Source organism: Oncorhynchus clarkii, chromosome 16 (genome assembly GCF_045791955.1).
Source record: "Oncorhynchus clarkii lewisi isolate Uvic-CL-2024 chromosome 16, UVic_Ocla_1.0, whole genome shotgun sequence".
NCBI classification, from domain to species: Eukaryota; Metazoa; Chordata; class Actinopteri; order Salmoniformes; family Salmonidae; genus Oncorhynchus; species Oncorhynchus clarkii.
The window spans coordinates 4,948,823-4,975,576 of record NC_092162.1 but is presented as its reverse complement, the minus strand read 5'-3'; the positions used below and the strand labels follow the sequence as shown (position 1 = coordinate 4,975,576).

The following is a 26,754-nucleotide window of genomic DNA, read 5'->3' as shown; positions in this document are numbered from 1 at the left end:
CTGGGGCCTGGTTTATACTGTAGTCTGGTTTATACTGTAGTCTGGTTTATACTGTAGTCTGGTTTATACTGTAGTCTGGTTTATACTGTAGCCTGGTTTATACTGTAGTCTGGTTTAAACTGTAGCCTGGTTTATACTGTAGTCTGGTTTATACTGTAGTCTGGTTTAAACTGGGGCCTGGTTTATACTGTGGTCTGGTTTATACTGTAGTCTGGTTTATACTGTAGTCTGGTTTATACTGTAGCCTGGTTTATACTGTAGTCTGGTTTATACTGTAGTCTGGTTTATACTGTAGTCTGGTTTATACTGTAGCCTGGTTTATACTGTAGTCTGGTTTATACTGTAGTCTGGTTTAAACTGTAGTCTGGTTTATACTGTAGTCTGGTTTATACTGTAGTCTGGTTTAAACTGTAGTCTGGTTTATACTGTAGTCTGGTTTATACTGTAGTCTGGTTTATACTGTAGCCTGGTTTATACTGTAGTCTGGTTTATACTGTAGTCTGGTTTAAACTGTAGCCTGGTTTATACTGTAGCCTGGTTTATACTGTGGTCTTGTTTATACTGTAGTCTGGTTTAAACTGAACTGGTTTATACTGTAGCCTGGTTTATACTGTAGTCTGGTTTATACTGTAGTCTGGTTTATACTGTGGTCTGGTTTATACTGTAGTCTGGTTTATACTGTGGTCTTGTTTATACTGTAGTCTGGTTTAAACTGTAGTCTGGTTTAAACTGAACTGGTTTATACTGTAGTCTGGTTTAAACTGTAGTCTGCTTTATACTGTAGTCTGGTTTATACTGTAGTCTGGTTTAAACTGAACTGGTTTATACTGTAGTCTGGTTTATACTGTAGTCTGGATTATACTTTAGTCTGGTTTATACTGTAGTTTGGTTTAAACTGGGGTCTGGTTTAAACTGGGGCCTGGTTTATACTGTAGTCTGGTTTATACTGTAGTCTGGTTTATACTGTAGTCTGGTTTATACTGTAGCCTGGTTTATACTGTAGTCTGGTTTATACTGTAGCCTGGTTTATACTGTAGTCTGGTTTATACTGTAGTCTGGTTTAAACTGGGGCCTGGTTTATACTGTGGTCTGGTTTATACTGTAGTCTGGTTTATACTGTAGTCTGGTTTATACTGTAGCCTGGTTTATACTGTAGTCTGGTTTATACTGTAGTCTGGTTTATACTGTAGTCTGGTTTATACTGTAGCCTGGTTTATACTGTAGTCTGGTTTATACTGTAGTCTGGTTTAAACTGTAGTCTGGTTTATACTGTAGTCTGGTTTATACTGTAGTCTGGTTTATACTGTAGTCTGGTTTATACTGTAGCCTGGTTTATACTGTAGTCTGGTTTATACTGTAGTCTGGTTTATACTGTAGTCTGGTTTAAACTGTAGCCTGGTTTATACTGTAGCCTGGTTTATACTGTGGTCTTGTTTATACTGTAGTCTGGTTTAAACTGAACTGGTTTATACTGTAGCCTGGTTTATACTGTAGTCTGGTTTATACTGTAGTCTGGTTTATACTGTGGTCTGGTTTATACTGTAGTCTGGTTTATACTGTAGTCTGGTTTAAACTGTAGCCTGGTTTATACTGTAGCCTGGTTTATACTGTGGTGTTGTTTATACTGTAGTCTGGTTTATACTGTAGTCTGGTTTATACTGTAGTCTGGTTTATACTGTGGTCTGGTTTATACTGTGGTCTGGTTTATACTGTAGTCTGGTTTATACTGTAGTCTGGTTTATACTGTAGTCTGGTTTATACTGTAGTCTGGATTATACTGAACTGGTTTATACTGTAGTCTGGTTTATACTGTAGTCTGGTTTATACTGTAGTCCGGTTTAAACTGGGGTCTGGTTTATACTGTAGTCTGGTTTAAACTGTAGCCTGGTTTATACTGTGGTCTGGTTTATACTGTGGTCTGGTTTATACTGTGGTCTGGTTTATACTGTAGCCTGGTTTATAATGTGACCTGGTTTATACTGTAGTCTGGTTTAAACTGAAATGGTTTATACTGTAGTCTGGTTTATACTGTAGTCTGGTTTATACTGTGGTCTGGTTTATACTGTAGCCTTGTTTATACTGTGGTCTGGTTTATACTGTAGTCTGGTTTATACTGTAGTCTGGTTTATACTGTAGTCTGGTTTAAACTGAACTGGTTTATACTGTATTCTGGTTTATACTGTAGTCTGGTTTATACTGTAGTCTGGTTTAAACTGTAGCCTGGTTTATACAGTAGTCTGGTTTATACTGAACTGGTTTATACTGTAGTCTGGTTTAAACTGTAGTCTGGTTTATACTGTAGTCTGGTTTATACTGTAGCCTGGTTTATACAGTAGTCTGGTTTATACTGTAGTCTGGTTTATACTGTAGTCTGGTTTATACTGTGGACTTGTTTATACTGTAGTCTGGTTTATACTGTAGTCTGGTTTATACTGTAGTCTGGTTTATACTGTGGTCTTGTTTATACTGTAGTCTGGTTTAAACTGTAGTCTGGTTTAAACTGAACTGGTTTATACTGTAGTCTGGTTTAAACTGTAGTCTGGTTTATACTGTAGTCTGGTTTATACTTTAGTCTGGTTTAAACTGAACTGGTTTATACTGTAGTCTGGTTTATACTGTAGTCTGGATTATACTTTAGTCTGGTTTATACTGTAGTCTGGTTTAAACTGTAGCCTGGTTTATACTGTAGTCTGGTTTATACTGTAGTCTGGTTTAAACTGGGGCCTGGTTTATATTGTGGTCTGGTTTATACTGTAGTCTGGTTTATACTGTAGTCTGGTTTATACTGTAGCCTGGTTTATACTGTAGTCTGGTTTATACTGTAGTCTGGTTTATACTGTAGTCTGGTTTATACTGTAGTCTGGTTTAAACTGAACTGGTTTATACTGTATTCTGGTTTATACTGTAGTCTGGTTTATACTGTAGTCTGGTTTAAACTGTAGCCTGGTTTATACAGTAGTCTGGTTTATACTGAACTGGTTTATACTGTAGTCTGGTTTAAACTGTAGTCTGGTTTATACTGTAGTCTGGTTTATACTGTAGTCTGGTTTATACTGATGTCTGGTTTATACTGTGGTCTTGTTTATACTGTAGTCTGGTTTATACTGTAGTCTGGTTTATACTGTGGTCTTGTTTATACTGTAGTCTGGTTTAAACTGTAGTCTGGTTTAAACTGAACTGGTTTATACTGTAGTCTGGTTTAAACTGTAGTCTGGTTTATACTGTAGTCTGGTTTATACTGTAGTCTGGTTTAAACTGAACTGGTTTATACTGTAGTCTGGTTTATACTGTAGTCTGGATTATACTTTAGTCTGGTTTATACTGTAGTTTGGTTTAAACTGGGGTCTGGTTTAAACTGGGGCCTGGTTTATACTGTAGTCTGGTTTATACTGTAGTCTGGTTTATACTGTAGCCTGGTTTATACTGTAGCCTGGTTTATACTGTAGTCTGGTTTAAACTGTAGCCTGGTTTATACTGTAGTCTGGTTCATACTGTAGTCTGGTTTAAACTGGGGCCTGGTTTATACTGTGGTCTGGTTTATACTGTAGTCTGGTTTATACTGTAGTCTGGTTTATACTGTAGCCTGGTTTATACTGTAGTCTGGTTTATACTGTAGTCTGGTTTATACTGTAGTCTGGTTTATACTGTAGTCTGGTTTAAACTGTAGCCTGGTTTATACTGTAGTCTGGTTTATACTGTAGTCTGGTTTATACTGTAGTCTGGTTTATACTGTAGTCTGGTTTATACTGTAGCCTGGTTTATACTGTAGCCTGGTTTATACTGTGGTCTTGTTTATACTGTAGTCTGGTTTAAACTGAACTGGTTTATACTGTAGCCTGGTTTATACTGTAGTCTGGTTTATACTGTAGTCTGGTTTATACTGTGGTCTGGTTTATACTGTGGTCTGGTTTATACTGTGGTCTGGTTTATACTGTAGCCTGGTTTATAATGTGACCTGGTTTATACTGTAGTCTGGTTTATACTGTAGTCTGGTTTATACTGTAGTCTGGCTTAAACTGTAGCCTGGTTTATACTGTAGCCTGGTTTATACTGTGGTCTTGTTTATACTGTAGTCTGGTTTAAACTGAACTGGTTTAAACTGGGGTCTGGTTTATACTGTAGTCTGGTTTAAACTGTAGCCTGGTTTATACTGTGGTCTGGTTTATACTGTGGTCTGGTTTATACTGTGGTCTGGTTTATACTGTGGTCTGGTTTATACTGTAGCCTGGTTTATAATGTGACCTGGTTTATACAGTAGTCTGGTTTATACTGTAGCCTGGTTTATAATGTGACCTGGTTTATACTGTGGTCTGGTTTATACTGTAGCCTGGTTTATACTGTAGCCTGGTTTATAATGTGACCTGGTTTATACTGTGGTCTGGTTTATACTGTAGCCTGGTTTATACTGTAGTCTGGTTCATACTGTAGTCTGGTTTATACTGTAGTCTGGTTTATACTGTAGTCTGGTTTATACTGTAGTCTGGTTTATAATGTGACCTGGTTTATACTGTGGTCTGGTTTATACTGTAGCCTGGTTTATACTGTAGTCTGGTTTATACTGTAGCCTGGTTTATAATGTGACCTGGTTTATACTGTAGTCTGGTTTATACTGTAGCCTGGTTTATAATGTGACCTGGTTTATACTGTGGTCTGGTTTATACTGTAGCCTGGTTTATACTGTAGCCTGGTTTATAATGTGACCTGGTTTATACTGTGGTCTGGTTTATACTGTAGCCTGGTTTATACTGTAGTCTGGTTCATACTGTAGTCTGGTTTATACTGTAGTCTGGTTTATACTGTAGTCTGGTTTATACTGTAGTCTGGTTTATACTGTAGCCTGGTTTATAATGTGACCTGGTTTATACTGTAGTCTGGTTTATACTGTAGCCTGGTTTATAATGTGACCTGGTTTATACTGTAGTCTGGTTTATACTGTAGTCTGGTTTATACTGTGGTCTGGTTTATACTGTGGTCTGGTTTATACTGTAGTCTGGTTTATACTGTAGTCTGGTTTATACTGTAGTCTGGTTTATACTGTAGCCTGGTTTATAATGTGACCTGGTTTATACTGTAGCCTGGTTTATACTGTAGTCTGGTTTATACTGTAGTCTGGTTTATACTGTAGCCTGGTTTATAATGTGACCTGGTTTATACTGTAGCCTGGTTTATACTGTAGCCTGGTTTATACTGTAGCCTGGTTTATAATGTGACCTGGTTTAACCAGAATGAATGTTATTGCTCGGACAACATTTATTACCTCCTTTAAATCTGAATCTTTCTTTTACCTTCTACTGAGGTGCAGGTGCCTTCATTTGTCTTAATGTGGTTAACAACATGTGTTTGTCATTGATACGTGTCCTGTCCTTGTAAGTTATTGATTTATATCAATTTCCCAAGTAGGGATCAATAAACACTCTACTCTACCCTGGTTTCACCTGCTGTTCAGTCTGGTTAACCAGGCTATCGTCACCGGGACGCATTACGTCATGTTGAATAAATTCAACACCTGCCCGGTCACATTCTGCACCAATCGGCTAACCCTGTCCGGCAGTCACCTGACCTCATCCTCCCTCGGTGACTTCACTATTTTAGTGAGGTCATATCACCCACTTGTCGTACCATGACTCAAGTAACTTAAGGGGGCGGGGGGGGGGGCAGAACTGTATCTAACTGGAAACAGGTGGTACAACAAGGGGAAAGTCCATATTCTGGTGTGTCTACAAAAACATGAACTATAAATTGTGTTAAGTCTATCTCAGAGTGGTTAGCGTGCGTGTGCGTATCAGTGGAGGCTCCTCAGAGGAGGAAGGGGAGGACCATCGTCAATGAATTTCATAAAAAATAAAAATGGTAAAGTTCCGGAGGACGTCCTCTAACCTATCAGAGCTCTTGCAATATGAACTGACATGTCGTTCCCACCAATCAAAGGATCAGATCGTGAATCTAGTACTGAAAGCAGAAGCTACAGCTAGCTAGCGCTGCAGTGCAGGAAATGAGTAGCTGACTCAAAAGGTAGAAAGACAACGGTTGAACAGTTTTGAACAAATTAATTTCTTAAAAATGAAGGAGAAGAAAGAAAGAGAGAGAGAGAGATACAGCGCCTACGGAAAGTATGCAGACCCCTTTACTTTTTCCCACATTGTTTTAATGTTACAGCCTTATTCTAAAATGGATATAACAACAAATAATGCTCAGCAATCCATACACAATACCCCATAATGACATCACAATACCCCATAATGACATCACAATACCCCATAATGACATCACAATACCCCATAATGCAAATTTATTACAAATTAAAAACATAAATACCTTATTTACATAAGTATTCAGACCCTTTGCTATGAAATTCGAAATTGACCTCAGGTGCATCCTGTTTCCCATTCATCATCCTTGAGATGTTTCTACAACTTGATTGGAGTCCACCTGTGGTAAATTCAATTAATTGGACATGATTTGAAAAGGCCTGTCTATATAAGGTCCCACAGTTGACAGTGCATGACAGAGCAAATACCAAGCAATGAGGTCGAAGGAATTGTCCGTAGAACTCCGAGACAGGATTGTGTCGAGGCAGAGATCTGGGGAAGGGTACCAAACAATTTCTACAGCATTGAAGGTCCCCAAGAACACAGTGGCCTCCATCATTCTTAAATGGAACAAGTTTAGAACCACCTAGACTCTTCCTAGAGCTGGCCGCTGGGCCAAACTGACCAATCAGGGGAGAAGAGCCTTGATCAAGGAGGTGACCGAGAACCCGATGGTCACTCTGACAGAGCTCCAGAGTTCCTCTGTGGAGATGGGAGAACCTTTTATCAGAAGGACAACCATCTTTGCAGCACTCCACCAATCAGGCCTTTATGGTAGAGTGGACAGACCTAAGCCACTCCTCAGTAAAAGGCACATGGCAGCCCTCTTGGAGTTTGCCAAAAGGCACCTAATGAAAACAAGATTCTCTGGTCTGATGAAACCACGATTGAACTCTTTGGCCAGAATACCAAGCGTCACCTCTGGAGGAAACCTGGCTCCATCCCTATGGTGAAGCACGGTGGTGGCAGCATCATGCTGTGGGGATGTTTTTCAACAGCAAGGACTGGCAGACTAGTCAGAATCGAGGGAAAGATGAATGGAGCAAAGTACAGAGAAATCCTTGATGAAAACCTGCTCCAGAGCGCTCAGGACCTCAGACTGGGGTGAAGGTTCACCTTCCAACAGGACCACGACCCTAAGCACACCTCCAAGACAACGCAGGAGTGGCTTTGGGACAAGTCTTGGAATGTCCTTGAGTAGCCCAGCCAGAGCCCGAACATGAACCCAATCGAACATCTCTGGAGAGACCTGAAAATAGCTGTGCAGCGACACTCCCCATCCAACCTCACAGAGCTTTAGAGGATCTGCACAGAAGAATGAGAGAAACTCCCCAAATACAGGTGTGCCAAGCTGGTAGCGTCATACCCAAGAAGACTCGATGCTGTAATCGCTGCCAAAGGTGCTTCAACAAAGTACTGAGTAAAGGGTCTGAATACTTATGTAAATATAATATTTAGTTTTTTTTTAATGAGCAAAAATGTCTAAAAACGTGTTTTTAATTAGTCATTAGATTGTAGATTGACGAGTGGGAAAAAACTATTTAATCAATTTTAGAAATAAGACTGGAACGTAACAAAATGTGGAAAAAGTCAAGGGGTCTGAATACTTTCCGAAGGCACTGTACAGAGAGAGAGATTTCATCGTTGTATTTCACTTTCCGTTTCACTTACTGAGCTAGCAAATGCAGCTAGCTAATTTAGCCTACTGACACACCCAGCTCAAACAGAGGGATAGAAACTCTCGTTTGGAACCGTTGGACTAATGATTACACCCTAGGTCAGCTAGATGCAGGCAAGAGGTGATACTGTTGGACTAATGATTACACCCTAGGTCAGCTAGATGCAGGTAATACTGGACTAATGATTACACCCTAGGTCAGCTAGATGCAGACAAGAGGTGATACTGTTGGACTAATGATTACACCCTAGGTCAGCTAGATGCAGGCAAGAGGTGATACTGTTGGACTAATGATTACACCCTAGGTCAGCTAGATGCAGGTAAGACTGGACTAATGATTACACCCTAGGTCAGCTAGATGCAGGTAAGACTGGACTAATGATTACACCCTAGGTCAGCTAGATGCAGGTAAGACTGGACTAATGATTACACCCTAGGTCAGCTAGATGCAGGCCAGAGGTGATACTGTTGGACTAATGATTACACCCTAGGTCAGCTAGATGTGGGCAAGAGGTGATACCGTTGGACTAATGATTACACCCTAGGTCAGCTAGATGCAGGCAAGAGGTGATACTGTTGGACTAATGATTATACCCTAGGTCAGCTATATGCAGGTAAGACTGGACTAATGATTACACCCTAGGTCAGCTAGATGTAGACAAGAGGTGATACTGTTGGACTAATGATTACACCCTAGGTCAGCTAGATGCAGGCAAGAGGTGATACTGTTGGACTAATGATTACACCCTAGGTCAGCTAGATGTGGGCAAGAGGTGATACTGTTGGACTAATGATTACACCCTAGGTCAGCTAGATGCAGACAAGAGGTGATACTGTTGGACTAATGATTACACCCTAGATGCAGGCAAGAGGTGATACCGTTGGACTAATGATTACACCCTAGGTCAGCTAGATGCAGGCAAGAGGTGATACTGTTGGACTAATGATTACACCCTAGGTCAGCTAGATGCAGGCAAGAGGTGATACTGTTGGACTAATGATTACACCCTAGGTCAGCTAGATGTGGGCAAGAGGTGATACTGTTGGACTAATGATTACACCCTAGGTCAGCTAGATGCAGAGAAGAGGTGATACTGTTGGACTAATGATTACACCCTAGATGCAGGCAAGAGGTGATACCGTTGGACTAATGATTACACCCTAGGTCAGCTAGATGCAGGCAAGAGGTGATACTGTTGGACTAATGATTACACCCTAGGTCAGCTAGATGCAGGCAAGAGGTGATACTGTTGGACTAATGATTACACCCTAGGTCAGCTAGATGCAGGCAAGAGTGTGCAAGGCGGTATTGAATGTGTCACTCTGTCCATCTGTCGCTGACTGTCACCTCAAAATTCTCTCAACCTGTGTGCCCCTACGTTGTAAACGTTCATTCATAGGCTAGGTTGTAGCAACCTCATGATGGATAAAGGGAAAATGTGAGTATCATGTAGTAGCCTAAACCTATCGATGTTACATTGAACTGGGTGAATGGAATATAATTGACAGTCATCCAATATGCTGTAATATAAAACCATGCTCATGACAAAAGAACACTGTCCTCCCTCATCTTAAACGTGCACCAACCTCCACCGGTGAGTATGTGACTGTGGTAGACTGAGAACAGTGCCCCAAATCTGAAGCTTTTTTAATCCTATGGGGTAAACCTCTCGGGGGTAGGTGACAGCCTGTCTGTGAACATCCAGCTGTCTGTCTGCCTTGGGGACAAATAGAGAGCAGCAGGGAGGCGGTCAAATGCTAAGCATGTGTACGTGACCAATAAAATTGGATTAAATTGGATTAATGCCAGCTCCAACAATCAGCTACAATCATCAGATTAATACCAGCATCAACAACTAGCTCCTATCATCAGATTAATACCAGCATCAACAACTAGCTCCAATCATCAGATTAATACCAGCATCAACAACTAGCTCCTATCATCAGATTAATACCAGCATCAACAACTAGCTCCAATCATCAGATTAATACCAGCATCAACAAATAGCTCCTATTATCAGATTAATACCAGCATCAACAACTAGCTCCAATCATCAGATTAATACCAGCATCAACAACTAGCTCCTATCATCAGATTAATAGACAGCATCAACAACCAGCTCCAATCATCAGATTAATACCAGCATCAACAACTAGCTCCTATCATCAGATTAATACCAGCATCAACAACCAGCTCCAATCATCAGATTAATACCAGCATCAACAACTAGCTCCTACCATCAGATTAATACCAGCATCAACAACTAGCTCCAATCATCAGATTAATACCAGCATCAACAACTAGCTCCTATCATCAGATTAATACCAGCATTAACAACCAGCTCCAATCATCAGATTAATACCAGCATCAACAACCAGCTCCAATCATCAGATTAATACCAGCATCAACAACCAGCTCCAATCATCAGATTAATACCAGCATCAAAAACCATCTCCAATCATCAGATTAATACCAGCATCAACAACCATCTCCAATCATCAGATTAATACCAGCATCAACAACCAGCTCCAATCATCAGATTAATACCAGCATCAACAACCAGCTTCAATCATCAGATTAATACCAGCATCAACAAACCAGCTCCAATCATCAGATTAATACCAGCATCAACAACTAGCTCCAATCATCAGATTAATACCAGCATCAACAACCAGCTCCAATCATCAGATTAATACCAGCATCAACAACCAGCTCCAATCATCAGATTAATACCAGCATCAACAACCAGCTCCAATCATCAGATTAATACCAGCATCAACAACCAGCTCCAATCATCAGATTAATACCAGCATCAACAACCAGCTTCAATCATCAGATTAATACCAGCATCAACAACCAGCTCCAATCATCAGATTAATACCAGCATCAACAACCAGCTCCAATCATCAGATTAATACCAGCATCAACAACCAGCTCCAATCATCAGATTAATACCAGCATCAACAACCAGCTCCAATCATCAGATTAATACCAGCATCAACAACCAGCTCCAATCATCAGATTAATACCAGCATCAACAACCAGCTCCAATCATCAGATTAATACCAGCATCAACAACCAGCTCCAATCATCAGATTAATACCAGCATCAACAACCAGCTTCAATCATCAGATTAATACCAGCATCAACAACCAGCTCCAATCATCAGATTAATAGCAGCATCAACAACCAGCTCCAATCATCAGATTAATACCAGCATCAACAAACCAGCTCCAATCATCAGATTAATACCAGCATCAACAACCAGCTCCAATCATCAGATTAATACCAGCATCAACAACCAGCTCCAATCATCAGATTAATACCAGCATCAACAACCAGCTCCAATCATCAGATTAATACCAGCATCAACAACCAGCTCCAATCATCAGATTAATACCAGCATCAACAACCAGCTCCAATCATCAGATTAATACCAGCATCAACAACCAGCTCCAATCATCAGATTAATACCAGCATCAACAACCAGCTCCAATCATCAGATTAATACCAGCATCAACAACCAGCTCCAATCATCAGATTAATACCAGCATCAACAACCAGCTCCAATCATCAGATTAATACCAGCATCAACAACCAGCTCCAATCATCAGATTAATACCAGCATCAACAACCAGCTTCAATCATCAGATTAATACCAGCATCAACAACCAGCTCCAATCATCAGATTAATACCAGCATCAACAACCAGCTCCAATCATCAGATTAATACCAGCATCAACAAACCAGCTCCAATCATCAGATTACTACCAGCATCAACAACCAGCTCCAATCATCAGATTAATACCAGCCTCAACAACCAGCTCCAATCATCAGATTAATACCAGCATCAACAACCAGCTCCAATCATCAGATTAATACCAGCATCAACAACCAGCTCCAATCATCAGATTAATACCAGCATCAACAACCAGCTCCAATCATCAGATTAATACCAGCATCAACAACCAGCTTCAATCATCAGATTAATACCAGCATCAACAACCAGCTCCAATCATCAGATCAATACCAGCATCAACAACCAGCTCCAATCATCAGATTAATACCAGCATCAACAACCTGCTCCAATCATCAGATTAATACCAGCATCAACAACCAGCTCCAATCATCAGATTAATACCAGCATCAACAACCAGCTCCAATCATCAGATTAATACCAGCATCAACAACCAGCTCCAATCATCAGATTAATACCAGCATCAACAACCAGCTCCAATCATCAGATTAATACCAGCATCAACAACCAGCTCCAATCATCAGATTAATACCAGCATCAACAACCAGCTCCAATCATCAGATTAATACCAGCATCAACAACCAGCTCCAATCATCAGATTAATAGCAGCATCAACAACCAGCTCCAATCATCACATTAATACCAGTATCAACAACCAGCTCCAATCATCACTTTAATACCAGTATCAACAACCAGCTCCAATCATCAGATTAATACCAGCATCAACAACCAGCTCCAATCATCACATTAATACCAGTATCAACAACCAGCTCCAATCATCAGATTAATACCAGCATCAACAACCAGCTCCAATCATCACATTAATACCAGTATCAACAACCAGCTCCAATCGTCCACCTACAAAACAAATCCTGACAGATACACATGATAAGATTCCCTGCCAACTGCTCATGACTGACAACATTTTGAGGATATTCACAATCATGTAAACACACCATGTCAATAGATAACAAAGTCAACAGACCATTAGAAAGAACCATCTCTCACCAAAGGCTACATGCCAGTCCTTTCTACCAGTAAACACTTCCTACTGACAGGACACAGTCCTTTCTACCGGTAAACACTTCCTTCTGCCAGGACCTGCCATGCCAGTCCTTTCTACCAGTAAACACTTCCTACTGCCAGGACATACAGTCCTTTCGACCAGTAAACACTTCCTTCTGTCAGGACATACAGTCCTTTCTACCGGTAAACACTTCCTACTGCCAGGACATACAGTCCTTTCTACCAGTAAACACTTCCAACTGCCAGGACATACAGTCCTTTCTACCAGTAAACACTTCCAACTGTCAGGACATACAGTCCTTTCTACCAGTAAACACTTCCTTCTACCAGGACATACAGTCCTTTCTACCAGTAAACACTTCCTACTGTCAGGACATACAGTCCTTTCTACCAGTAAACACTTCCTACTGTCAGGACATACAGTCCTTTCTACCAGTAAACACTTCCTACTGCCAGGACATGACATGCCAGTCCTTTCTACCAGTAAACACTTCCTACTTCCAGGACATACAGTCCTTTCTACCAGTAAACACTTCCTACTGCCAGGACATACAGTCCTTTCTACTAGTAAACACTTCCTACTGCCAGGACATACAGTCCTTTCTTCCAGTAAACACTTCCTTCTACCAGGACATGACAGTCCTTTCTACCAGTAAACACTTCCTTCTGTCAGGACATACAGTCCTTTCTACCGGTAAACACTTCCTTCTACCAGGACATGACAGTCCTTTCTACCAGTAAACACTTCCTACTGCCAGGACATACAGTCCTTTCTACCGGTAAACACTTCCTTCTGCCAGGACATACAGTCCTTTCTACCAGTAAACACTTCCTACTACCAGGACATACAGTCCTTTCTACCAGTAAACACTTCCTTCTGCCAGGACATGACAGTCCTTTCTACCAGTAAACACTTCCTTCTGTCAGGACATACAGTCCTTTCTACCGGTAAACACTTCCTTCTACCAGGACATGCCAGTCCTTTCTACCAGTAAACACTTCCTACTGCCAGGACATGCAGTCCTTTCTACCAGTAAACACTTCCTTCTGCCAGGACATACAGTCCTTTCTAACAGTAAACACTTCCTACTGCCAGGACATGCCAGTCCTTTCTACCAGTAAACACTTCCTACTGCCAGGACATACAGTCATTTCTACCAGTAAACACTTCCTACTGCTAGGACATACAGTCCTTTCTACCAGTAAACACTTCCTTCTGCCAGGACATGACATGCCAGTCCTTTCTACCAGTAAACACTTCCTACTGCCAGGACATACAGTCCTTTCTACCAGTAAACACTTCCTTCTGCCAGGACATGACAGTCCTTTCTACCAGTAAACACTTCCTTCTGTCAGGACATACAGTCCTTTCTACCGGTAAACACTTCCTTCTACCAGGACATACAGTCCTTTCTAACAGTAAACACTTCCTACTGCCAGGACATGCCAGTCTTTTCTACCAGTAAACACTTCCTACTGCCAGGACATACAGTCATTTCTACCAGTAAACACTTCCTTCTGCCAGGAAATGACATGCCAGTCCTTTCTACCAGTAAACACTTCCTTCTACCAGGACCTGACATGCCAGTCCTTTCTACCAGTAAACACTTCCTACTGCCAGGACATACAGTCCTTTCTACCAGTAAACACTTCCTTCTGCCAGGACATGACAGTCCTTTCTACCAGTAAACACTTCCTTCTGTCAGGACATACAGTCCTTTCTACCGGTAAACACTTCCTTCTACCAGGACCTGACATGCCAGTCCTTTCCACCAGTAAACACTTCATACTGTCAGGACATACAGTCTTTTCTACCAGTAAACACTTCCTACTGCCAGGACATACAGTCCTTTCTTCCAGTAAACACTTCCTTCTACCAGGACATGACAGTCCTTTCTACCAGTAAACACTTCCTTCTGTCAGGACATACAGTCCTTTCTACCGGTAAACACTTCCTTCTACCAGGACATGACAGTCCTTTCTACCAGTAAACACTTCCTACTGCCAGGACATACAGTCCTTTCTACCGGTAAACACTTCCTTCTGCCAGGACATACAGTCCTTTCTACCATTAAACACTTCCTACTGCCAGGACATACAGTCCTTTCTACCAGTAAACACTTCCTTCTGCCAGGACATGACAGTCCTTTCTACCAGTAAACACTTCCTTCTGTCAGGACATACAGTCCTTTCTACCGGTAAACACTTCCTTCTACCAGGACATGCCAGTCCTTTCTACCAGTAAACACTTCCTACTGCCAGGACATGCAGTCCTTTCTACCAGTAAACACTTCCTTCTGCCAGGACATACAGTCCTTTCTAACAGTAAACACTTCCTACTGCCAGGACATGCCAGTCCTTTCTACCAGTAAACACTTCCTACTGCCAGGACATACAGTCCTTTCTACCAGTAAACACTTCCTTCTGCCAGGACATGACATGCCAGTCCTTTCTACCAGTAAACACTTCCTACTGCCAGGACATACAGTCCTTTCTACCAGTAAACACTTCCTTCTGCCAGGACATGACAGTCCTTTCTACCAGTAAACACTTCCTTCTGTCAGGACATACAGTCCTTTCTACCGGTAAACACTTCCTACTGCCAGGACATGCCAGTCTTTTCTACCAGTAAACACTTCCTACTGCCAGGACATGCAGTCCTTTCTACCAGTAAACACTTCCTTCTGCCAGGACATACAGTCCTTTCTAACAGTAAACACTTCCTACTGCCAGGACATGCCAGTCTTTTCTACCAGTAAACACTTCCTACTGCCAGGACATACAGTCCTTTCTACCAGTAAACACTTCCTTCTGCCAGGAAATGACATGCCAGTCCTTTCTACCAGTAAACACTTCCTACTGTCAGGACATGACATGCCAGTCCTTTCTACCAGTAAACACTTCCTAGCAGTGTGGGTCTCCGTGTTCTCATGTGACCGTAGAGAAGAAGACCAGATCTGGGTTCAAATACTCTTTGAAATCATTTCAAGTACTGTATGTAACTGTGATTAATTTAGCTTGCCTGGTGTAATGAAACCAATAGAAATGCCAACTCTGGTCACATGGCACATTAGCCAGACTAAAGCAAACGCTCAAGGTATGTGAAATAATTGGATTAGTATTTAACCCAGGTCTGAAGAGGACTGGTGTGGTGTAAAGGTTAGTCAGAAACAACTGACCTGAATATGAAACTGTTTATAAATAGATATGTATCCTGATCTGTCATCTCTACCCTGCAACCAGGCTGCTTCTCTGTCACAACATCACTGTTTTATGCCCTCCTGCAGACCCTGATCTGTCATCTCCAACCAGGCTGCTTCTCTGTCACAACATCACTGTTTATGCCCTCCTGCAGACCCTGATCTGTCATCTCCAACCAGGCTGCTTCTCTGTCACAACATCACTGTTTATGCCCTCCTGCAGACCCTGATCTGTCATCTCCAACCAGGCTGCTTCTCTGTCACAACATCACTGTTCATGCCCTCCTGCAGACCCTGATCTGTCATGTGTTTGCATTCTATTTTGTAATAAACCCTTCTCCTACTTCCTGATTCATTGCTTGTGTTGTGAGATCTGTCATTTTCCTATGCTTGACTGATGCAGTATCATTGACCCAGGAGGAGGATTGTCCCATTCATTATAGTACTCTATGTTTACTATCTTTAAATCATGTTATGTGGTCTGGCAGGCCACGCTCCCGTTGGACCAGCCTCTCCTGTTGGGCCAGCCTTTCCTGTTGGGCCAGCCTCTCCTGTTGGGCCAGCCTCTCCTGTTGGGCCAGCCTTTCCTGTTGGGCCAGCCTTTCCTATTGGACGAGCCTCTCCTGTTGGGACAGCCTTTCCTGTTGGGCCAGCCTCTCCTGTTGGGCCAGCCTTTCCTATTGGACCAGCCTCTCCTGTTGGGCCAGTCTTTCCTGTTGGCCCAGCCTCTCCTGTTGGACCAGCCTTTCTGACTCTGCAGGCCATGCTCTTGTTGGGCCAGCCTCTCCTGTTGGACCAGCCTCTCCTGTTGGGCCAGCCTCTCTGACTCTGCAGGCCACGCTCCTATTAGGCCAGCCTCTCCTGTTGGGCCAGCCTCTCCTGTTGGACCAGCCTCTCCTGGTGGACCAGCCTCTCTGACTCTGCAGACCACGCTCCCGTTGGACCAGCCTCTCTGACTCTGCAGGCCACGCTCCTATTGGGCCAGCCTCTCCTGTTGGGCCAGCCTCTCCTGTTGGACCAGCCTCTCTGACTCTGCAGGCCATGCTCCCGTTGGGCCAGCCTCTCCTGTTTGGCCAGCCTCTCTGACTCTGCAGGCCATGCTCCCGTTGGACCAGCCTCTCTGACTCTGCAGGCCACGCTCTTATTGGACCAGCCTCTCCTGTTGGGACAGCCTCTCCTGTTTGGCCAGCCTCTCTGACTCTGCAGGCCATGCTCCCGTTGGGCCAGCCTCTCCTGTTGGACCAGCCTCTCTGACTCTGCAGGCCACGCTCCCGTTGGACCAGCCTCTCTGACTCTGCAGGCCATGCTCCCGTTGGGCCAGCCTCTCCTGTTGGGCCAGCCTCTCCTGTTTGGCCAGCCTCTCTGACTCTGCAGGCCATGCTCCCGTTGGACCAGCCTCTCCTGTTGGGCCAGCCTTTCCTGTTGGGCCAGCCTCTCCTGTTGGGCCAGCCTCTCCTGTTGGGCCAGCCTTTCCTGTTGGGCCAGCCTTTCCTATTGGACGAGCCTCTCCTGTTGGGACAGCCTTTCCTGTTGGGCCAGCCTCTCCTGTTGGGCCAGCCTTTCCTATTGGACCAGCCTCTCCTGTTGGGCCAGTCTTTCCTGTTGGCCCAGCCTCTCCTGTTGGACCAGCCTTTCTGACTCTGCAGGCCATGCTCTTGTTGGGCCAGCCTCTCCTGTTGGACCAGCCTCTCCTGTTGGGCCAGCCTCTCTGACTCTGCAGGCCACGCTCCTATTAGGCCAGCCTCTCCTGTTGGGCCAGCCTCTCCTGTTGGACCAGCCTCTCCTGGTGGACCAGCCTCTCTGACTCTGCAGACCACGCTCCCGTTGGACCAGCCTCTCTGACTCTGCAGGCCACGCTCCTATTGGGCCAGCCTCTCCTGTTGGGCCAGCCTCTCCTGTTGGACCAGCCTCTCTGACTCTGCAGGCCATGCTCCCGTTGGGCCAGCCTCTCCTGTTTGGCCAGCCTCTCTGACTCTGCAGGCCATGCTCCCGTTGGACCAGCCTCTCTGACTCTGCAGGCCACGCTCTTATTGGACCAGCCTCTCCTGTTGGGACAGCCTCTCCTGTTTGGCCAGCCTCTCTGACTCTGCAGGCCATGCTCCCGTTGGGCCAGCCTCTCCTGTTGGACCAGCCTCTCTGACTCTGCAGGCCACGCTCCCGTTGGACCAGCCTCTCTGACTCTGCAGGCCATGCTCCCGTTGGGCCAGCCTCTCCTGTTGGGCCAGCCTCTCCTGTTTGGCCAGCCTCTCTGACTCTGCAGGCCATGCTCCCGTTGGACCAGCCTCTCTGACTCTGCAGGCCACGCTCTTATTGGACCAGCCTCTCCTGTTGGGACAGCCTCTCCTGTTTGGCCAGCCTCTCTGACTCTGCAGGCCATGCTCCCGTTGGGCCAGCCTCTCCTGTTGGACCAGCCTCTCTGACTCTGCAGGCCACGCTCCCGTTGGACCAGCCTCTCTGACTCTGCAGGCCAGGCTCCTATTGGACCAGCCTCTCCTGTTGGGCCAGCCTCTCCTGTTTGGCCATTCTTTCCTATTGGGCCAGCCTCTCCTGGTGGACCAGCCTCTCTGACTCTGCAGGCCACGCTCCCGTTGGACCAGCCTCTCTGACTCTGCAGGCCACGCTCCTATTGGGCCAGCCTCTCCTGTTGGGCCAGCCTCTCCTGTTGGACCAGCCTCTCTGACTCTGCAGGCCATGCTCCCGTTGGGCCAGCCTCTCCTGTTGGGCCAGCCTCTCCTGTTGGACCAGCCTCTCTGACTCTGCAGGCCATGCTCCCGTTGGACCAGCCTCTCTGACTCTGCAGGCCACGCTCTTATTGGACCAGCCTCTCCTGTTGGGACAGCCTCTCCTGTTTGGACAGCCTCTATGACTCTGCAGGCCATGCTCCCGTTGGGCCAGCCTCTCCTGTTGGACCAGCCTCTCTGACTCTGCAGGCCACGCTCCCGTTGGACCAGCCTCTCTGACTCTGCAGGCCAGGCTCCTATTGGACCAGCCTCTCCTGTTGGGCCAGCCTCTCCTGTTTGGCCATTCTTTCCTATTGGGCCAGCCTCTCCTATTGGGCCAGCCTTTCCTGTTGGGCCAGCCTCTCCTGTTGGGCCAGCCTCTCCTGTTGAGCCAACCTCTCTGACTCTGCAACACTATGTGTGTGAATGCAGGGTAATTTCACCCTCTCTCTTGTTTGCATATTTGTGTGTGTGTGTGTGTGTGTGTGTGTGTGTGTGTGTGTGTGTGTGTGTGTGTGTGTGTGTGTGTGTGTGCGCATGTAGTTATAACTGTGTGTCCGTGTGTGTCCGTGTGTGTCCGTGTAGTTATGTGTCTGTGTCTATGTGTGTGTGCGTCCGTGTGTGTGTGTAGTTATGTATCTGTGTCTATGTGTGTGTGTGCGTCCGTGTGTGTGTGTGTAGTTATGAGTGTGTGTATCTGTGTCCGTGTGTGTGTGTATGAAGTGTTAAAAGTGTTGAGGTTTGTTTGGACAGCGCGGAATGATCTCTAGCACAAATCATATGATAAAACTCTGAGTGGTGCCAAGACTTTCTGTCACCTCATCAAGGGCCTGTCCATCATTCACTACAGTCCATCTTCTGAAGTCCCAGGTTTCTGGTGACAACCAAGCACAGTATCCCTCGCTACTTAGTAATGATATAATAATGATCATGCATAATGATTCTTCCAAGTGTGCACATTTTTGGCCAATTCTAATGCTTGGTGGCCCATTTTTATTTTATTTTATTTATTGAACCTTTATTTAACTAGGCAAGTCAGTTAAAAACATATTTCTATTTTCAATGATGGCCTAGGAACAGTGGGTTAACTGCCTGTTCAGGGGCAGAATGACAGATTTTTACCTTGTCAACTCTGGGATTCGATCTAGCAACCTTTCAGATACTGGCCCAACGCTCTGACCACGAGGCTACCTGCCGCCATTCTAATGTTTGTTGGCCAATAATAATGTTTGTTGGCCAATAATAATGCTTGTTGGCCAATGCTTACGGGGAGTGTACAAGAGTGCACACTTTGGCAGAACGGTGGAGAATTTGGGTCGTCTTGGACTCAAAAGATGACAACACACAGCTAATACCATCCTACTGGTGCAGTAAAGTGTTCCTGACTCAAACCGCTCCCGCAACTCAGGGGTAGAGCTTTGCTCATATCTGTACCACATGGGCTTATGTCTGTGTCCTGATGTGGTTTAAAGCCACTGAAATGCTAGATGTGTAAACTCTCTCCATTTTTAATCACAGATGTATTTAAAGCATTGCCCAAAAAAAAACAGCCCTGTGCTAAAATGCTGTCTTAATAATGACGATCAAGGCGCCTCTAAACAATAACTATTCCAAACTGGTCAGCGGGGCATCTAATGTGTTATGTTATGTCAATCTGAAACGCAGCATCTGCAAAGTAATTCAGAGTACCAGGAAACCACGCAAACCTACTTTTCACTATGCACATGAGAAACACATGAGAAACACATGAGAACCACATGAGAAACACATGAGAACCACATGAGAAACACATGAGAAACACATGAAAAAACACATGAAAAAACACATGATAACCACATGAGAAACACATGAGAAACACATGAGAAACACATGAGAACCACATGAGAAACACATGAGAAACACGTGAAAAAACACATGAGAAACAGAAACACATGAGAACCACATGAGAAACACATGAGAAACACATGAGAAACACATGAGAACCACATGAGAAACACATGAAAAAACACATGAGAAACAGAAACACATGAGAACCACATGAGAAACACATGAGAAACACAACTGAAAACATGACAACACTGAGAAGGGACAACGGAAAGTCACAAAGATCTTCAACTCACCAACACTACCAAGATGTACAACAATATTATTCCAATCGCAGGGTTCCGATGCGACCTCGTTCAGTCAATGATATAGTTACGGGTGTTATTTGAGGCCGCTGTCTATCTCTCTCACACCTACTGCACTGAGAAGCACTGCACCGTCGTGTTGCTATATCTGTTCTGCTCTCAGCAGCTCTGAAAAGGACGGAGGGGAAGGACGTCGCGAGGGGGATAGGGAGGGAGGCATGCAGGGAGGCAGGTGATAGGTGGAGAGGTGAACTGAACGCGGGAGTGGGAGGAGGGAGAGAAGCAGGGGAGAAGGGGGAGAGGCAGAAGGAGGGGGAAGCAGAACTGGACCTGGAGAGGCCATGTCTGCTAATGTCAGCGGGGGGGGAGAGAGGGGGTAGGAGAGGCAGGGGGAGAGGTGGTGGGGGGGGGGGGGGAGGGTGGGAGAGGCAGGGAGAGAGGTGGTGGGGGGGGGAGAGGGGGTGAAGGGGTTGCTCTAACGGCATGAGGATGCCGGTGAGTCAGCTGAGGTGGGGGGGGCAGGGTGAGGGGTGGTGGGGGGGAGAGGGGGGGTGGGAGAGGCAGGGGGAGAGGTGGTGGGGGGGGGGGAGGGTGGGAGAGGCAGGGAGAGAGGTGGTGGGGGGGAGAGAGGGGGTTAAGGGGTTGCTCTAACGGCATGAGGATGCCGGTGAGTCAGCTGAGGTGGACAGGGGCCAGAGGGGGCAGAAGGGGACGAGGAAGGGGAAGAAGGGGGCCAGGGGGGGGTTGAAGGGGGCCAGGAGGGGGGGAGGTGCGAGGAGGGGGCAGCATGGGGACAAGCCTGTTGTGTTCTTACTACGACACAAACAGTAATAATGATACTTGAAACAGAGCGTTTACATGACTTTATCGTTCAAACTAAAGTTTCAAGCATAGAACATTCATGGCAGACGCAGTACTCAATTAGTATCAATGCTCTAGGTTCCACAGTAACAACTTAAAGTAGTGCCTAGGATAAATGCTATATAATGGTATCACATTATATCATACATAACAGGGCCTAACTAGATAGCACTAGAAACCCTAGACCCACTCCAAGTTGCATACCGCCCAAACAGATCCACAGATGATGCAATCTCTATTCCACTCCACACTGCTCTTTTCCACCTAGACAAAAAGGATCACCTATGTGAGAATGCTATTCATTGACTACAGCTCAGCGTTCAACACCATAGTGCCCTCAAAGCTCATCACTAAGCTAAGGATCCTGGGACTAAACACCTCCCTCTGCAACTGGATCCTGGACTTCCTGACGGGCTGCCCCCAGGTGGTGAGGGTAGGTAGCAACACATCCACCACGCTGATCCTCAACACGGGAGCTCCCCAGGGGTGCGTGCTCAGTCCCCTCCTGTACTCCTTGTTCACCCATGAATGCATGGCCAGGCACGACTCCAACACCATCATTAAGTTTGCAGACGACACAACAGTGATCACCGACAACGACGAGGCAGCCTATAGGGAGGAAGTCAGAGACCTGACCATGTGGTGCCAGAATAACAACCGATCCCTCAACGTAACCAAGACTAAGGAGATGATTGTGGACTACAGGAAAAGGAGGACTGAGCACGCCCCCATTCTCATCGACGGGGCTGTAGTGGAGCAGGTTGAGAGCTACAAGTTCCTTGGCGTCCACATCAACAACAAACTAGAATGGTCCAAACACACCAAGACAGTCATGAAGAGGGTACGACAAAGCCTATTCTCCCTCAGGAAACTAAAAAGATTTGGCGTGGGTCCTGAGATCCTCAAAAGGTTCTACAGCTGCAACATCAAGAGCATCCTGAATGGTTGCATCACTGCCTGGTACGGCAATTGCTCAGCCTCTGACCGCAAGGCACTACAGAGGGTAGTGCGTACAGCCCAGTACATCACTGGAGCTAAGCTTCCTGCCATCCAGCACCTCTACACCAGGCGGTGTCAGAGGAAGGCCCTAAAAATTGCCAAAGACCCCAGCCACCCCAGTCATAGACTGTTCTCTTTACTACCGCATGGCAAGCGGTACCGGAGTGCCAAGTCTAGGACAAAAAGGCTTCTCAACAGTTTTTACAGTTTATCATGTATGCATAGTCACTTTAACTATACATTCATGTACATACTAGTGCTCCCGCACATTGTCTAACCGGGCGATCTGCATTGTGTCCCACCACCCGCCAACCCCTCTTTTACGCTACTGCTACTCTCTGTTCATCATATATGCATAGTCACTTTAACCATATCTACATGTACATACTACCTCAAATCAGCCCGATTAACCGGTGTCTGTATGTAGCCTCTCTACTGTATATAGCCTCGCTACTGTATATAGCCTCTCTACTGTATATAGCCTCGCTACTGTATATAGCCTCTCTACTGTATATAGCCTCTCTACTGTATATAGCCTCTACTGTATATAGCCTCTACTGTATATAGCCTCTAGCCTCTCTACTGTATATAGCCTCTCTACTGTATATAGCCTCTCTACTGTATATAGCCTCTCTAAGGTATATAGCCTCTCTACTGTAGATAGCCTCTCTACTGTATATAGCCTCTCTACTGTCTATAGCCTCTCTACTGTATATAGCCTCTCTACTGTATATAGCCTCTCTACTGTATATAGCCTCTCTACTGTATATAGCCCCTCTACTGTATATAGCCTCTCTACTGTATATAGCCTCTCTACTGTATATAGCCTCTCTACTGTATATAGCCTCTCTACTGTTTATAGCCTCTCTACTGTATATAGCCTGTCTTTTTACTGTTGTTTTATTTCTTTACTTACCTATTGTTCACCTAATACCTTTTTTGCACTATTGGTTAGAGCCTGTAAGTCAGCATTTCACTGTGAGGTCTACCCACACCTGTTGTATTCAGCATTTCACTGTAAGGTCTACCCACACCTGTTGTATTCAGCATTTAACTGTAAGGTCTACCCACACCTGTTGTATTCGGCGCACATGACAAATAAACTTTGATTTCATTTGATTTAATTCCCAGGAACGAAAAGCATTGAGCTGGAGACAGACAGCTCATTTTGGGGCTCATATGTACCACAGAGACTACTTGTGGGATAATAGCATGGTTGTGTACAACCCTCAACTCCTCTACCAACAATTAATCTCCTTTAGTGCCCATATCCTGTATCAATAGACACCTCATACAGACTAGTGAGCTACAGGCAGGAATCAGCAATGAATTAACCACCTATGGCGGAGGGGCGCCCCCTTGTGGACAGTGCCTTAACTTGTCATTCAACCTGGGGAGATTGATATACCTCTTGAACACTGTAAACAACGTGAAACGCGGGCAGCATTAAACATGGACAAGCTTCCAACATACTTGCATTTTTAGGGAGAATGTATAGCCTGCATGAAGCCCGGCCCCTTTACGGCCAGAGCGTCTGGCTTCCTCTATGGGGAACAGATTGGGTTTAGGACTATGTATGCTCCTACCGTTTACCAGGATGTTTTTTATTCAAAACTACTGGCAGTAACTGCTGTCACACCTTTTGTTGTACTTGAAGGGGACAACTATGTTATTGATCCTAAGATTGATCGCAAATACACTAAACTAGTAACCCCATCTAAGAAAACAGAATCCACTGTTAAACTGGAAAGGCCTAGTCAGTTGTACAACTGAATGCCTTCAACTGAAATGTGTCTTCCGCATCTAACCCAACCCCTCTGAATCAGAGAGGTGCGGGGGGGGGGGCTGCCAATGCTCTAACCACTAGGCTACCCACTGCCCCACAGTGAACTAAATCTCTTTGATGCACCCAAGAGAACAGAGAACACGATTACAGAAGGAGTTCTAATGCTTATCAGTCATTCTCCAGGGTTGACATCGTCTTAACAACTGGAGACAGCATCTACGGACGCACAAGTTAGTGTCTGTTCACTGGATTCCCAAACGGCTTTTGACAGGATTGAGTGGTTTTCCATTTGATGGTCTAAAAAGGTTTGGATTGGGGTGGAATTTATCAGATGGACACAACTGCTATATCCCTCTCATAGGGCCAGGGTTCTAGCTCCACAGAGTTCGGTTTGGAGAGGGGAACCCGACAGGGATGTCCATTGTCCCCACTATTGTTTGCGCTGGCTATAGAACCACTTGCTGAATCCACCTGGAACCATGCTGCTATTGAGAGCATTAAGTTAGGAGCATCAACCCAACATATTGCATTTTAGACCGATGACATATTGCTAACTGTATCTAATCCGGAAATACATATCCCTGTCATCTTTGATATTATTAATGCATTTAGCAGACTATCCAGCTCCAAAATAAACTTTAGTGATAAGTCTGAGACAATGCCGCTGGGAGGCTTTGATGATATCACAGCTCTTTCAAATTTCCCATTTAAGTCTTCTACCTCTGGCTTTCTCTATCTTGGTTTATCAGTCACACTCAATATCAAAGATTTGCTCAAAATAAACTTCCTTCCTCTTATAAGAACAGTAAAAATAGATCTAAAACGATGATAGACTGGTCTCCCTATTTCATGGCTTGGTAGAATCAGCCTTATCAAAATGAAAACACTACCGCGACTCCTCGAACCCTCTGCAAATGTTCCCTTTGATGATAACTAAGAAACTAGAGCTTAACTGGAGAGAACGCTCTAAAAATGTCTCTCACGTTAACACTAACACTGAAGAGAGGTGGCCCTGGCTGTAGCAAATATTATGTTCTGCAATAACTATTTCTCAATGGCTCCACGACTACCTGGACTGGGTTACAAACCATGTATATTTGTGGTGTCGTGCTCCATTAGCTTACCAGTGATCTTCCTAAACTCCCTCCAAAGATCGGGCAGAGCCCCATTGTTGGCAGGACAATAGGAATCTGGCACGATATATAAAAATATACAGGGAGACTCTGTCCATCCCTCGTACCAATAACAAAAATACAAGGCCTTTCATCCAGGAATTGAAAGTGGTATCGTTGACTCATGGCACACCAGAAGGGTGCGGATAGAGGATTCCAGGATAAAGTGTTAATGTCTTTCCAACAGATTCAAAATAAATGGTATCCCAGGTAACCACTTTTTGGGGGGATTCCTACAAATTCATAATTGTATTTCCTCTTTAAAGTTTTATACTCAAAACATTGACTTTATAAGTTCTGTAGAGGACTGTCTGCTTAAGTTCAGAAATAAGAAAAAGTCAGTCAGTCAGCATTGCATTGCACAGCATTGGGTTTGTCTATGGAGATTGCATGGCTGTGTGCTCGATTTTATACACCAGCAACAGGTGTGGCTGAAATAGCCGAATGCACTAATTTAAAGGGATGTCCACATACTGCTGTATATATAGTGTATGTGACCAATAATGAGATTTTATTTGGGGCCTTTGAGGAGGCAGATCTGGAGATGTGTTTTACTTCCTGTTTACTATGTTTTCTCTGGTACTTTCTGGTACTTTTTTGAGCACTGAATGGTCATGTGGTGTATTTTAGTGGGATTTTAAAATACACTTAAACATTTAAAAAAAATGTAAATTAAAATTAAACTCTCGCTTATGTGTTTCCTACCACGGAAGTGTTTGGGAATCTGCCACACACCCTTTTGAATCAGCTTTGTTTTGTCAGAGAAAAACAACGTTTAAACATTTAAAAACTATCTGGAAAATGTCTTGCACAACTAACTTAATTTGTTTGGATCACTTTACACATTTATTTAGGGATCCATCCCTGTAAACATCATTTATTTAGGGATCCACCCCTGTAAACATCATTTATTTAGGGATCCACCCCTGTAAACATCATTTATTTAGGGATCCGTGTCTGGTGTGAACCGCTCTCTTGAGGTCTTGCCACAGCATCTCAATCGGGTTAAGGTCAGAACTCTGACTGGGCCACTCCAGAAGGTCAGGACTCTGACTGGGCCACTCCAGAAGGTCAGGACTCTGACTGGGCCACTCCAGAAGGTCAGGACTCTGACTGGGCCACTCCAGAAGGTCAGGACTCTGACTGGGCCACTCCAGAAGGTCAGGACTCTGACTGGGCCACTCCAGAAGGTCAGGACTCTGACTGGGACACTCCAGAAGGTCAGGACTCTGACTGGGCCACTCCAGAAGGTCAGGACTCTGACTGGGCCACTCCAGAAGGTCAGGACTCTGACTGGGCCACTCCAGAAGGTCAGGACTCTGACTGGGCCACTCCA

At 44.7% G+C, this 26,754-nt stretch overlaps 1 protein-coding gene across 6 annotated transcripts in view; it reads right to left on the bottom strand.

Annotated features, from left to right (window-relative positions):
- The window catches only part of LOC139367886 (transforming acidic coiled-coil-containing protein 2-like), a 218,145-nt gene extending 197,376 nt beyond the window's left edge, over positions 1-20,769 (bottom strand). For all 6 annotated transcript variants that reach the window (XM_071106248.1, XM_071106251.1, XM_071106253.1 and 3 more), the window contains exon 1: positions 20,592-20,769. The gene's annotated coding sequence lies outside the window, so the exon portion shown is untranslated. The remainder of the gene's footprint in view (positions 1-20,591) is intronic.
- Between the last annotated feature and the right edge of the window lie 5,985 nt (positions 20,770-26,754).